Here is a 12,970-nt window from a genome sequence, read left to right as displayed (position 1 = left end):
AAAATAGGTGTTTAAGGCAAAAATGGCAGGGAAATGACCCAGAGGAAGGCCAAAGTGTTTATTCATGGATTGAATCAATTAGAATGCCTTAGAAGATCAAAATGTAAGAGTTGATCATCTGTTAAATAATGGACGAGGCTTTGATTTGATATGGGCTGTTATATTTCGATCTTCTAAATATGGAAAATTAGAAGCCAGGCTGTATATGGAAGAACGATTAAATTAAAAATACCAAGAAATTAAATTCTTGTTTATCATTTTATCCACTTATAAGCAAATTTTGTATGTGAAGTATCTTCACGACTAAGCTGATTGCATATAGTGGATAATGACGTCACATTAATTGCCTTAGGAAAAAGGCACCATTAGGAAAAAGAAAACCCATTAGGAAAAAGAAAACCAGGACGTCCTATAAAGAGATTCAACAATGACTTCTAAGGCCGGAACAGGCCATTCTAAGCCTAAATCCTTGAAAAGCATGATGATGGTGATCCCGTAATGCATTATGGAAAGGGCCACTACCCAGACCGGTTTCTACTTTTGTATGAGAAAAGGGTAGTCTCCCAAAACTTGGCACTATTTAAGCGCGAGCCGTCTCCAAAAAAAACTAGGCGATCCTTAGGATCACTCTGACCTCAATGAGTAGCCGGAAGGATCTTATAGCTCATTGCATTCCATTAATCTCAGCTGGTACTACCAGGCAAAACTTGCAGAGGACTCAGCGCCACCCAATGGCAGACAAGATCCAAGGCTACGCCAAGCGTCAACCTCGACAAGTCGTCAGCTAGAGCCGCTCATCATCCAGGACAGGGCACCCACCGAGGGATCCAGATAAAGGCCGTAGAGACCATACCATACCATAGGCAGGCATTTAATGGAATGCAGTGATCGAAACCACTTCAGTGGAAAGTGGTTCCACTGAAGTGGTTTCGAAGTGGTCTCATAATCTATACATTGATGATTCAGAGTCATATATTTCCATATACAAGTCGTGAAAAGTAGTAACATCTTATTATTAAAATACACTGGATCAGAGTAAGATGATGAAATTTTTTTTTCAGTTGGTTATAAATTAAAGTAAAGATGCTAAGAAATTATATTCTTGTTTATTCCTTTATTCAAGTGTAGTCAACAAAGTTTGCGAGTGAAGTATCTTCACAACGAGGCTACTTGTATATGCTTTCTTGCATGTTTAACGAATGAAAAAATTTTCAACATGGAGGAACAATGTTTCAGAGAAAAAAAGAAGCGACAAATTAGAGTGTTCTGTTCTGGGGGTTGCTTTTGTTGAATCTGTATATTGTTGATTGTAGTCCAAGGTTTAAAAGGAGATAGTCAAGTGTTTTCTGATTATGCCGAACTGATAAGAGTGACGTGATGTTGCTACAAGAGGATTTGAATAAGTTAGCACTTTTATTAGATAACTGAGGATGTCAGATCATGTTGCTAAGTATAAAATCATGTACTTTGGCTGAAAGATATTGATGAGGTGTATTGTATTGTTGGAGTTTTGCTTCAGGAAGAGGAGAAGACAAGGAATCTGGAAGTATTGGTGGATAGTAATTCAGGACACACTGCAAAAGGTTGCTCACAAAATTGCTACTATAACGCGAAGGATAATGAGAAGTATAGACAAACTCACAGAGCCATTGTATAACGCGCTGATCAGGTGCCATCTGGATTTTTGTGCAGATATAGTCCGGATATACGAGTAATAAGAACCATGAGTATGAGGAATGCTGAGTATGAGGACAGACTGAAGGAATGTGCAATGTGCAGAGGACATTTCCTCTTTCATAAAAGCCTTGGTTCATTAATAGCTTGAGTTCACTATCCTTATATATATATATATAACTAACAACTGTAAATTTCGCCTGGACTTGTTATTTTGGAGATATTGATGCGCTATTATATACACATAAGCATACTCTGCAGTATTTCATGTTGGCTGGTACAGTTTCCTTAACAGAGCTTTACATATTTCATTCTGATCAAGGATTGGGAAACTCTTTTTAAAACCGGTTTACTTGATAGTATAACTTATTTCATACAATAATATCAATTAGGGTTGGGAGCATGAGATGTCAGTTGCTGGCTGTTGTATTCTTGTCGCTTTTGAGTCTATAATTTGGTGGCAATGAACTGATGCCGACAATGAACAATGACCTGCTGTAGACCCATCCTTAATATTATTATTTCTCATACAACATATGTCTTATTTGTTTTATAGAAAAACTAATTTTTTGATCAGCATTGTGTCACTGATGGCTTTAATTTAGTATTTAGTTTAAGTGAAAGATAGAGTTATAGGAAACGTCTTATTTATTATTTTTATATTAAGAAAAAAAACACAAAGTTTAGTTTTAATTTTAAAAACATGATTATAAGTGGAACAGGATATGAAATTGAACTAGTGTAATGGGATTCTAGTTTACTCTGAATTTAAAGGTGATTTTTGTCTTTTTTTTATGTTTGCATTTTGTGTATGGTTGACTATAATGTAGGTTCTATTTTCACCGTGTAATCCCGAGTTAATTTTTATAACTCTCAGCCATTCGTTTATAAAATGCTTTCAAGGCAAGAGAGGACCTGTATAACTTATAAAAAGCTTTTTGCATGTTTCGAAATAAAAAGCCTATTACTATTTATTATGTGGAAAATTAAATTTTTAGAGGGAACACTGGGAAGACACAAGGAAAACAGCTTCAAAATACACTTCTTGAATTCACAACAAATTACTATTACCAACATTTTCTACTACTTGTAATTTGGAAGAAAAAGCAATATTAAAGAAACTACTTCCATTCCCCCCATCATAGTAATAACACGTGGGTCAAGAGTTAAAATACCACGCCGGGCGTGAATGTTTTTAGGGATGCATGACAATGATATTTCCAAAGACATAAGTAAAGAAACCAGGACAGACAAAACCACCCAGGCATTTCTGCGTTGCCCCAGGGAAGGGCGGCTTAGGTAACCTTTGCGAATTACCTCTTTGGCAAAGTTACTGCGGAAAAAGGGTAAGAAAGAATCAATTTACTCGCGGCACCAATATATGTTGTCATCCCCTCAGAAATTTCTATTTAAATCATTAGCGTAACCTTCCTGCGCAGCCATAAAGAAAAATATAGTTGGTAGAAATCTGAGAGAGAGAGAGAGAGAGACGCAGACTTCCAACAAAACACAGTAGATTAGTAACGTGAGTGAGGTAAGGGTTAAAACTGAAAACTGCTTTAGAGATCAAACATGGAACTTTTTTTCAAGCCACTTTAGCCCTGAAATAAGAGCAATGGTAGTTTCACATTGGGCAATAAAATTCATGCAATCCCTAAACACATTCACGATCGTGGTGGTATTTTAACTCTTGGCTCTAAGAGAGAGGCATTTCCTTAGTTAAACAGCGTAACAGAAGCCGATTTCCTTGTTCAGTGCTCACCTTTAGTAAACTGAAACTGGGTATTGAAATATGTGCACAGTTGAGGAAATTGCTTCGAAGATTATCACACTAATTAAAGATAATTTTTCATTAACAGGTATTTATCAATACATTCTTATTAATTGATTATCTGATCTTTTGTTCTATCATAAAATTAAGGAGACATGAGCAATCCCGAAAATGGACAGTTGACATCAGAGGCACACAAAATTCAGTTGATGTAATTGCATATTCAACGTGTAAATGTGTAATTTTAAACAGGGGCAACCTCTTCCTCAATACTGAAAGTATTGAGGAAGTGCAGAATTTCAGTCCATTTCTGCACTTATATCAATATTGTGTAAAAATATAAGCAAAATATCAGTGACATTAATAATCAAGCCATTTTTGATCTTCTTACATGAATTAAAAATCAGTGGTTCATTTGAGGGAAGGTGATTAGCCTTGTGTTCCTGTTACATCTGCCTTAATTGAATACATCTCTTCTGTGATGAATCTTTTGATTCTATGGAGGTGTCTAATGTTAATCATGATAATTGTATAACAGGGAAACATTGTTAAAATATTAATATGAAAAAAAAACATGTTTCATAATGTTTAATGAATGTATTCCTGGTATCTCATCCAATCATAATTCTTCCTAATGTTATTTTACTAACAGCAGCTGCAGTATCGAAGAGAACTTTCTCTTTTTTTTAACTGGTTTCTCAGGTTAGTCGATCTTTGTAAAGCAAAAGCAAGTTGGATTTTGCTCCTGGAAACTCAGACTTTTAATCCTGCAACTCAAGAAAAATCGACCACACAACTTATATTATTTCAACTAATATATGCTGTTATAATTTAGGAACAGGAATTATTTGAGGATAATCAGTTTTTTCTCAGGCGAACCTTTAAGATAACACACACACACACACAGCAGCATAAAGAGTATAGGTGGCAGTAAATAGTGCAGTGTAGATGGTGGATTGTGAACTTTTGTTGTAATGTAGCATGGCCTCTGTGATGAACCCTGGGACTTCAATCAGAAATCCAAGGGAATGACTTGATTTCTGAACAGATTGAAAATAGTTGGATTTATGGAGAGGCAATGAAGCCAGCATATTATGTCTGTTAAATGCATGAGTTCCCACTTGCACTTAACATAATATGCAGGTAATTTGTATTTTGTGGGGATGAAAACACAAGCATCCAGGAGGGAAAAAAAACTAGCTTGGTTGAACAGCAGGAAAGAGTGATGACAAGAGGCCATCCCTGGAAGTTATGAAAGGAAACTGTGAGCAAGAGGTTAAGGCGTGGTTTCTTTGCGTGGAGGGTGGTTGAACCGTGGAATGCATTGCCTGATGGAGTGGTGGGAGCGAGAATGGTCAATGAGTTTAAAGAGTAGTATGATAGACTTTGTGTTTCTTAGGGGGGGACCTCCCCTTGATGAGTCTTGACAGACTTTATGTTCTTAGGAAGGACCTCTCACGATGAGTCTTTTGACTCCATGGAAGCCTGAATAATAATAATAATAATAATAATAATATTCCACTGCCATTATTGATCCAGTATTACTGCATGCTCTATAATAAATCATTATTGTTACATTATTTGTTCAATTTCATAAACACTTTAAGTATTAAACAGACTGAAGAAACTGAAATATGTCTTATAGACCAAAATTCTTTCTCTTTTAGCAAATTGACTGGGGAAAATGCCCACAGCTACAGCCTACAGAAAAAGATAAGGTATGTAATTTACTAACTTTTCTTTAAGTAGATCAGAAACTTAAAAGTGTATGCTTTTCAGTGCAGAAATAATTTTGCAGATTAAAATGTCTCATTTTGAAGAAAAAAGTTGATAGCTGAATAGGAATGGATGGTTTCCCTTTAACTACATGCATCTAATTCACTGATAATTTAAACCACAGATCAAAGTTAATTTATTTTATTATTTTTTTAAATTTTTAAATGAGGAATAACTTAGAAAATTTTCTTTCTAAATATTAACTTTTGGGAACAAATATGAATCACATTTTTATTTGATGACAACCTGCAGATTTACTGACCTGTTTGACTGAGTTAGCATATCTTTTTCCAACAGGATTTTAGGTTTAAATCCAAATATGGACATGGATATTTTATGAATGTTTTTAAGTGACAGATGAATTTCACAGTAATATAATAAGACCTAATAAATTAAGACTATACTTTATTAGGATCATTAGGTAATATGTGTAGCTAAATTATAGCTGAAGTGCAACAGAACAGTATGATGAGCAAGACAAGATATTCAATTGTCAAATAATACACTCATAAGAAAAAACATTATGACCAGCCAGCCTATTTCTTTTCAATTAGACTGCACAGTTGGGTGGAAAATAGCTGGCAGTATCCCATATGAGGATTGTTCTTAATGGACATCACTGGGTCCTCTCATCCCACATTGAATATACTTTAGAGACTGCTAATTCTTACTTTGGATTGTTTTGGACAGATTTTGTCCTACATGGTGCAAATATCCTGATGGATCTAGACTTATCCAGCATGACAGTGCTCCATATCACAAGACTCACACTGTGCAAGCATGGAAGACCATATCCAAGCATTTGTGTGTGTCTATGGCACTCAAGTTATCTCAGACCAACATACTACTAGGTGAATGGTCATAATATTTTGGATGTATTTCGATGTGTGTATGTGCACGCACACACACTGAAATATTATTCTATTTAATACAAACATTTGCAAGTTGTGTTGTAGGATTCAAAATGCTCAAGTTGACTGACATACAGAAATTGAACAGGCTATTCACTGAATCTTGAACTTAAGTTTTTGACTACACAAATGCTATTGTGAAATTATTACTATCAGAATACATTTGCAATTGTTATATATGGCACAGAGACTATATAGGACTATTTTAGGTGTCACAAAGTCTATTATTCTTGAAACTCATTCACTATCTCTGCTTTCACCACTCTCTCTCTCTCTCTCTCTCATGCAATGCATTCTATGCAAAACAGAAAAAATTTTCACTCCTTTGTTCTACTCTTCGGAACATCTCAACCTATACACACCTGAGTCATATCATCCCTCTGCTTTGTCTGCTAAATTAAATACATATATTTTTTATCTATTCTTATAGACAACAATTCACAGTTATATAATCATTTTTGTTACATCTCTAGTTTTCTCATTCTCTTGAAATCGAGGCAAAATCGATCTATACTAAACCAAATGTGGTCTGATACAATGGGAGTGTATAAGCTTTATAAAATTAAACCACCATATCCTTATGTTGATCAATATTTTTCCCCACCAATGCAACAATCCTCTGGGTTGCCTTTCTCATCTTTGCAATGTGCCCTTACTTCAACTCTTTATTCACCATAACCAACAGGATTGTTCTTTTTTCAAATAATTTCTCCTCCTAATGTCACATAATGAAAGAATTTGAGATTTTTCTTGACTTGCAGTTGTCACTCATATTCCAATTTCTTCTTTCTTTTATTGGTCACATTCCTAACTTGAAATTGATATATTCCTCATGCAGCTTCTGTCTCTCTTTACATATTTTTCACAACCTTTTCTTCCTCTGCAATTCTTGCTTGACTTTGACAGCCATCACTATTTACTTAAGGCAATCAATGCCATGGCATTGCTTGCTCTCAAACTGGCACCAAAGTCAGTCATAAACATCTTCTAATGGCACAAATTTCTTTCTCCCTGAGAATACTGCAAGTTTATTTTAAAAAATTAAAAATTAAAAATTATAGTAAAAAATTAGCAAAATTTACAGGAGGAAAAAGAAGATATATACAAGTGGTCTGGTCATTATTATTCAGCAATGTTTAAATTTTCATTAAACATTAAGTCCCTATTTATCACTTCCAAAATATTTACGTGGGTGGTCTGAAAAATTCTCAGCCTAACAATGAAAAACACAAATTTATAATTTCAAAATTATTTTTATTTTTAAACATAATCTCCCTTAGGACTAATACATTTATTCCAGTGATGCTCCGGTTTTCAGTAAGATCTGCAAAATACCCCTCTACAGCTGAAATCATCTCTTGATTCGAAGAAAAACAGTGATGAGAGAGGAAGAGTTTCAGTTTTGGGAAGAGATAGAAGTCAAAGGGAGCCAAATCTGGGAAATAGGGTGGAAGTTCCAACAGTTCATAGTGCAGATCCCTCAATTTTCCCATTGCTAAAACATCTTTGTGGGCAGTTTTTTTGTCTAGTCTGTTGAAAGTTTATTTTTCAATTGGTTAGAGTATAATAAATTTAGTTTAATCCTTTATCTAAGTGTGAGCAAACAAAGGTTGTGCCTGAAAGTATCTTCAGGACTGGGGTAAGGTGGTACAACACCAAGGCACTCCTTGCAAAGGTGGAGCAAGCTACCAACACTCCTATCTCAGTATCTCCCATAATGCAAAACACATCTCCTTGTGGATATGTCTAATGTTATACATTAAGGGAAGGGCCACAACCCAGACTAGTTTCAACCTTTATTGAGGTCTCTTCAGTGGGAGCCAGGCCCAAGTGGAGACAAGTGGAGATACCAGGCAGAAGCATTAGCAGGTCATCTCTATCTATAGGAGTTGCCAAATGGTGTCCCACCCTTTTTTAATAAATTACTCTGGATTTAGAGAAAGATGTTGAAAGTTTATTTTTCACTTGGTTAGAGTATAATAAATTTAGTTTAATCCTTTATTTTAAATTTAGATTAGTTTAAACTCTTAAATTTAGTTTAATCCCTTAATGCATAACATTAGACATATCCACAAGGAGATGTGTTTTGCATTATGGGAGATACTAAGAAGTGTTGGTAGCTTGCTCCACCTTTCCAAGGAGTGCCCGGGTATTGTACCACCTTACCCCAGTCCTGAAGATATTTTCAGGTGCAAACTTTGTTTGCTCACACTTGGATAAAGGATTAAACTAAATTTATTATACTCTAACCAAGTGAAAAATAAACTTTCAACATCTTTCTCTAAATCCAGAGTAATTTATTAAAAAAGGGTGGCACACCATTTGGCAACTCCTAAGGTAGAGATGACCTGCTAATGCTTCTGCCTGGTATCTCCACTTGGGCCTGGCTACCACTGAAGAGACCTCAATAAAGGTTGAAACTAGTCTGGGTTGTGGCCCTTCTTTTAATGCATAACATTAGACATATCCGCAAGGAGATGTGCTTTGCATTATGGGAGATACTGAGATAGGAGTGTTGGTAGCTTGCTCCACCTTTGCAAGGAGTGATCTGGTGTTGTACCACCTTACCCCAGTCCTGAAGATACTTTCAGGTGCAAACTTTGTTTGCTCACACTTGGATAAAGGATTAAACTAAATTTATTATATTTGTCTAGTCTGGTTAAAAGATTGGAATAATATTCCTGGTTATTGTTTTACCCTTTTCAAGATAATTAATAAACAAAATGCCTTTATGCATCCCAAAACACCGATGCAATGACCTTGTCTTCTTTGGCGCTGAACAACTGGCTTCTGTCCACTGTTTTGACTACTGTTTGGATTCTGGTGTGTACTGGTGAATCCAAGTCTTATCCATAGTAATAAATCGATGCACAAAATTCATGCAAAATATATCCTACAGATTCTTTTGAAATGCCTAGAGTCTCAGCAGTTTCATGCCCTTTGACTCTCCAGTCATCCAATACCATATTGTGCACTGATCAATGATTTCTGGAGTTGGAGTCCTTCACATGGATCATCTTCAAGGCTGGTATGGCTGTGTTTAAACTGAGCAGCCCATTTCTTAATTGTCAGAAATGAAGGAGACGAGTGCCCATAAATTTTTATGAACTTTGAATAAATTTCTTTTGGCGTTAAACCTTCTTTTACAAAGAATTTTATAACCGTATGATACTCAATTTTATCTATTTCAAGGGATATAGACAACACTTTTGCTTCCGACAGCTGTATAAAAAAAATACTTGATAGAATGACTTGCAACTTTTACATGGATGCGTATGACAGATGTACCAACTTAAAAAAAAAAGAAAAAAACATCTTGATGATAGCATTGCCATTTATGGTCGAGGCCGAGAACTTTTCACACCACCCACATAGATATCATCTCTCCTCTAAACACAAAAGTACCTTTGTCTGAAACAACATTTAATCACCTTACCGGCCATTGTGGATCAAATACGCGTCCTCATACACTTCGTATCCATCATGTATTTCATTGTCATATCAATGGTATTACAATTTTAATATGCACTTCGCATCCATGGTAACCTGGACGTATATATACATCTTGCTCGGTAGCGTGGTTAATGAATTCCCAGGCAAATATATATCACACTTGGGTAGAGATGATCACTTGCACCTAGCTTGACATTGACTGCACTTGATTATGGAAGGTATCCTTAAGTATTCTGGACCAACTAAACAAAATCACATCATGGAGGTCAGTAATTGAGTGATTCACTGGCATCGACCAATAGTATGTTGCCCTCTAAAAATGTTTGATGGGATTCAAATCAGGAGAATTAGGTGGCCAGGAGAGCATACAGAATGCTTGGATATGCTCTTTGAACTATGCTTGCATAATACGAGCCTTGTGACACAGGGCTCATATTATGCAATAATATACTTCTAATATACTCCAGATCCACCAGCCTACACTCTCACCATGTAGGGCAATACATTGTCTGAAATAATCTCCAGATAAGAATTAGCAGTCATGGTATGTTCAATGGGGATGAGAGGTCTGAGTGATTCCATATGAACAATCCCCATACCAAAATATTGCCACATGTAGTCTGGTTGTGACATGATCACCCAGCCTGTATCACTGGAAACAGGCTGGGTGATCATAATGTTTTGGCTCATGAGTGTATTATGAAGTCAATTTCAATTAAACTGGCACAACATATTTGGATTTCTTAATCTTGGTTTTCTAGGAAGTTAATGAACTAATTATGGAGTTGTTAGCAATGAATTCTGCTTGCTTACGTTTACCATACTTTCAGGAAGCAATTTGTTCTTTCTTTCTTTTCTGCTGCAATACAGGAGGGAAGGAAAAAAAGAACTAAGTGCAACTACTGAAAACATAGCAATGAAAAATTTCTAATTATGATCCCTCACCAATTTATGTTTAAATCATATACTTACCAATCCTCCCTCTTTCCACCTATCTGCCAACCTCTCTTAGTATATATTTTTGTAGCCAAGATTCCATATGGTGATTTTTTTGTCCAAAATGAAATTGCTTAACAATTTTTAATAAAGTTCTCAAATACCAAATTTCATGAATATCGTTTCTATCTGGTCATGTGGAACGTACTCAAAAGCTAGAGGTAAACAGAGGGAACAAGAGGTTCAAGAATTTTGGATTTGATTATAGCATCAGAAGAGTTGATAATAACTGAGTTGACATCTCTCTCACCAGTTGGAGAGAGTGACCATATGGTTTTGACTTGGAAAATGAATAGACATGCAGGAGTATCAAAGAGACGGGAACTTATGTGGAATTATAATGCAGGTGATTATAATAGTCTTAGATGTCAACTTTGGAAAGTTTCATGGAGGGAGGAATTGGAAGGCCAGGATATCATTAGTGCATGGGAAATTGTGAAAGAATATTTGTTAGCAGCAATGGTAAGTTGTATACCACGAGTGAAGAAGAGGACACAATTCGGAGTAAAGTGGATGACAAACAATATTAAACAGGAATTGCATGCGAAAAAGAGGCTATGGAAGAGATATAAGGAGACAGGTGAAGAGAAGATGCATGAAGAATATAAGACACAGGCCAGAAGAGTGACTAGTGTGGTAAGGAAAGCGAAACTGGAATATGAGAGGAGATTGGTCCTAAGATCCAAAGAAAATCCTTGGGAATTTTTTAGCTATGTAGCCAGTAGGAGGAGAAATGACTGTGGAAGAATGATATTGTGGGATAAAAATGGGAATAGAGTGACTGATGCAGAGGACATAGTGGAATTGTTCAATGAACACTTTATTGGAGTATTTCATCCTAGAGGAGTCAGTTTTAATGCTAGAGGGATAGGGCTGGTTTGAGGTTTAGAGGTACAGGAGGAGAGTGTGTTTCAGATACTGAGTACTCTGGATGTCAGTAAAGCTGTGGGACCGGATGGTATTTCACCACAAGCTTTGAGAGAATGTGCTAGGGAATTGACAGTGCCTTTAACCTGGCTTTTCAATGAAAGTCTGGCTTCGGCAAAGGTGCCCAGGGAATGAAAGGAAGGTAAGATAGTGCCATTGCATGAGGGTGGTAACAGACTGGAAGTGTCTAATTATAGGCCAGTCTGTGTGTCATCAGTAGTTGTTAAGATCTTGAAGAAAGTAGTGAGGGACCGTATACAGCATTGGGCAGATGAGGGTAATGTTATCTGTGAGAGTCAACATGGATTTGTGAAAGGATGTTCTTGTTTTAGCAATATGCTAGCCTTTTATAATAAAGTTACAAGAACATTAGATGAGGGAAAGGCATATACTGCAATTTTCTTAGACTTAGCGAAGGCATTTGACAGGGTGCCACATGATAAGCTGATATTTAAGTTGCAGCACATGGGTCTCGATGTCAGATTGGTCAACTGGATTCAGGATTGGCTGTCTGATAGGTATCAGAGAGTTGTGTATGGTGGAGCAGTTTCAAGGAGGCAGAGGGTTACAAGTGGGGTCCCACAGGGCTTAGTGCTAGGACCTATATTGTTTAACCTTTATATCAATGACATTGCCAGTGGATTGCAAGGGGATATTCGTGGATGATGTGAAGCTGGGAAGGATTATTAGTAATAGTGCAGATGTGGTAGCCCTGCAAGAGAATTTAAATAAGCTAGATAGATGGGCAAATGAATGGGGGTTTCAGTTTAATGCAGCAAAATGTAAGGTCTTGAGGATTGGGAAACATCGATGGGATGCTGCATACTCTGTGGGAGGAGTTATACTGGAGGAAGTAGGGGAGACAAGAGATCTGGGTTGATGATTGATAGAAACCTGAAGTTTAGGGGACATATTGCAACGGTGGTGAAGGCAACACAGAGGATTGCTGCAATTAGAGAAGGACACTGACCTGCAGAGATAAGAGGGTTATCATTCCATTGTATAAGTCTCTGATCAGACCACACTTGGACTATTGTTCTCAGATTTGGTCCCCAGGATTTGAAGGGGATAAATTAACTGTGGAAAGGATACAAAGACGGATGACAAAGATGGTTTCAGGACTGTACAAGCATAGTTATGAGGATTGGCTGAGGGAATGTGGACTGCAGAGTTTGGTGGATAGAAGAAGGAGAGGTGATATGATTGAGACTTTTAAACTGTTGAGAGGTGGTTACAGGGTTGACACTGGGGAGTTCTTTCGCTTGGTTGAACAGCAGGAAGGAGTGATGACAAGAGGCCATCCCTGGAAGTTACAAAAGGAAACTGTGAGCAAGAGGATGAAGAGTGGTTTCTTTGCATGGAGGGTGGTTGAACCGTGGAATGCATTGCCTGATGGAGTGGTGAGAGCAAGAACGGTCAACGAGTTTAAGGAGTGGTATGATAGATTTTTTGTTTCTTAGAG

General features: G+C 36.7%; 1 long non-coding RNA gene across 1 annotated transcript in view; it reads left to right on the top strand.

Moving 5' to 3' along the window:
• The window catches only part of LOC150095085 (uncharacterized), a 49,859-nt gene that overhangs the window by 16,708 nt on the left and 20,181 nt on the right, over positions 1 to 12,970 (top strand). The window contains exon 2 of the long non-coding RNA XR_016550193.1: positions 5,113 to 5,163. This is a non-coding gene — a long non-coding RNA (uncharacterized LOC150095085). The remainder of the gene's footprint in view (positions 1 to 5,112; positions 5,164 to 12,970) is intronic.

This window comes from Typopeltis vanoorti, chromosome 21 (assembly GCF_054136105.1).
Source record: "Typopeltis vanoorti isolate ZY-2024b chromosome 21, IOZ_Tvanoo_1.0, whole genome shotgun sequence".
Lineage (NCBI taxonomy): Eukaryota > Metazoa > Arthropoda > Arachnida > Uropygi > Thelyphonidae > Typopeltis > Typopeltis vanoorti.
This window is presented reverse-complemented; position numbering and strand designations above follow the sequence as displayed.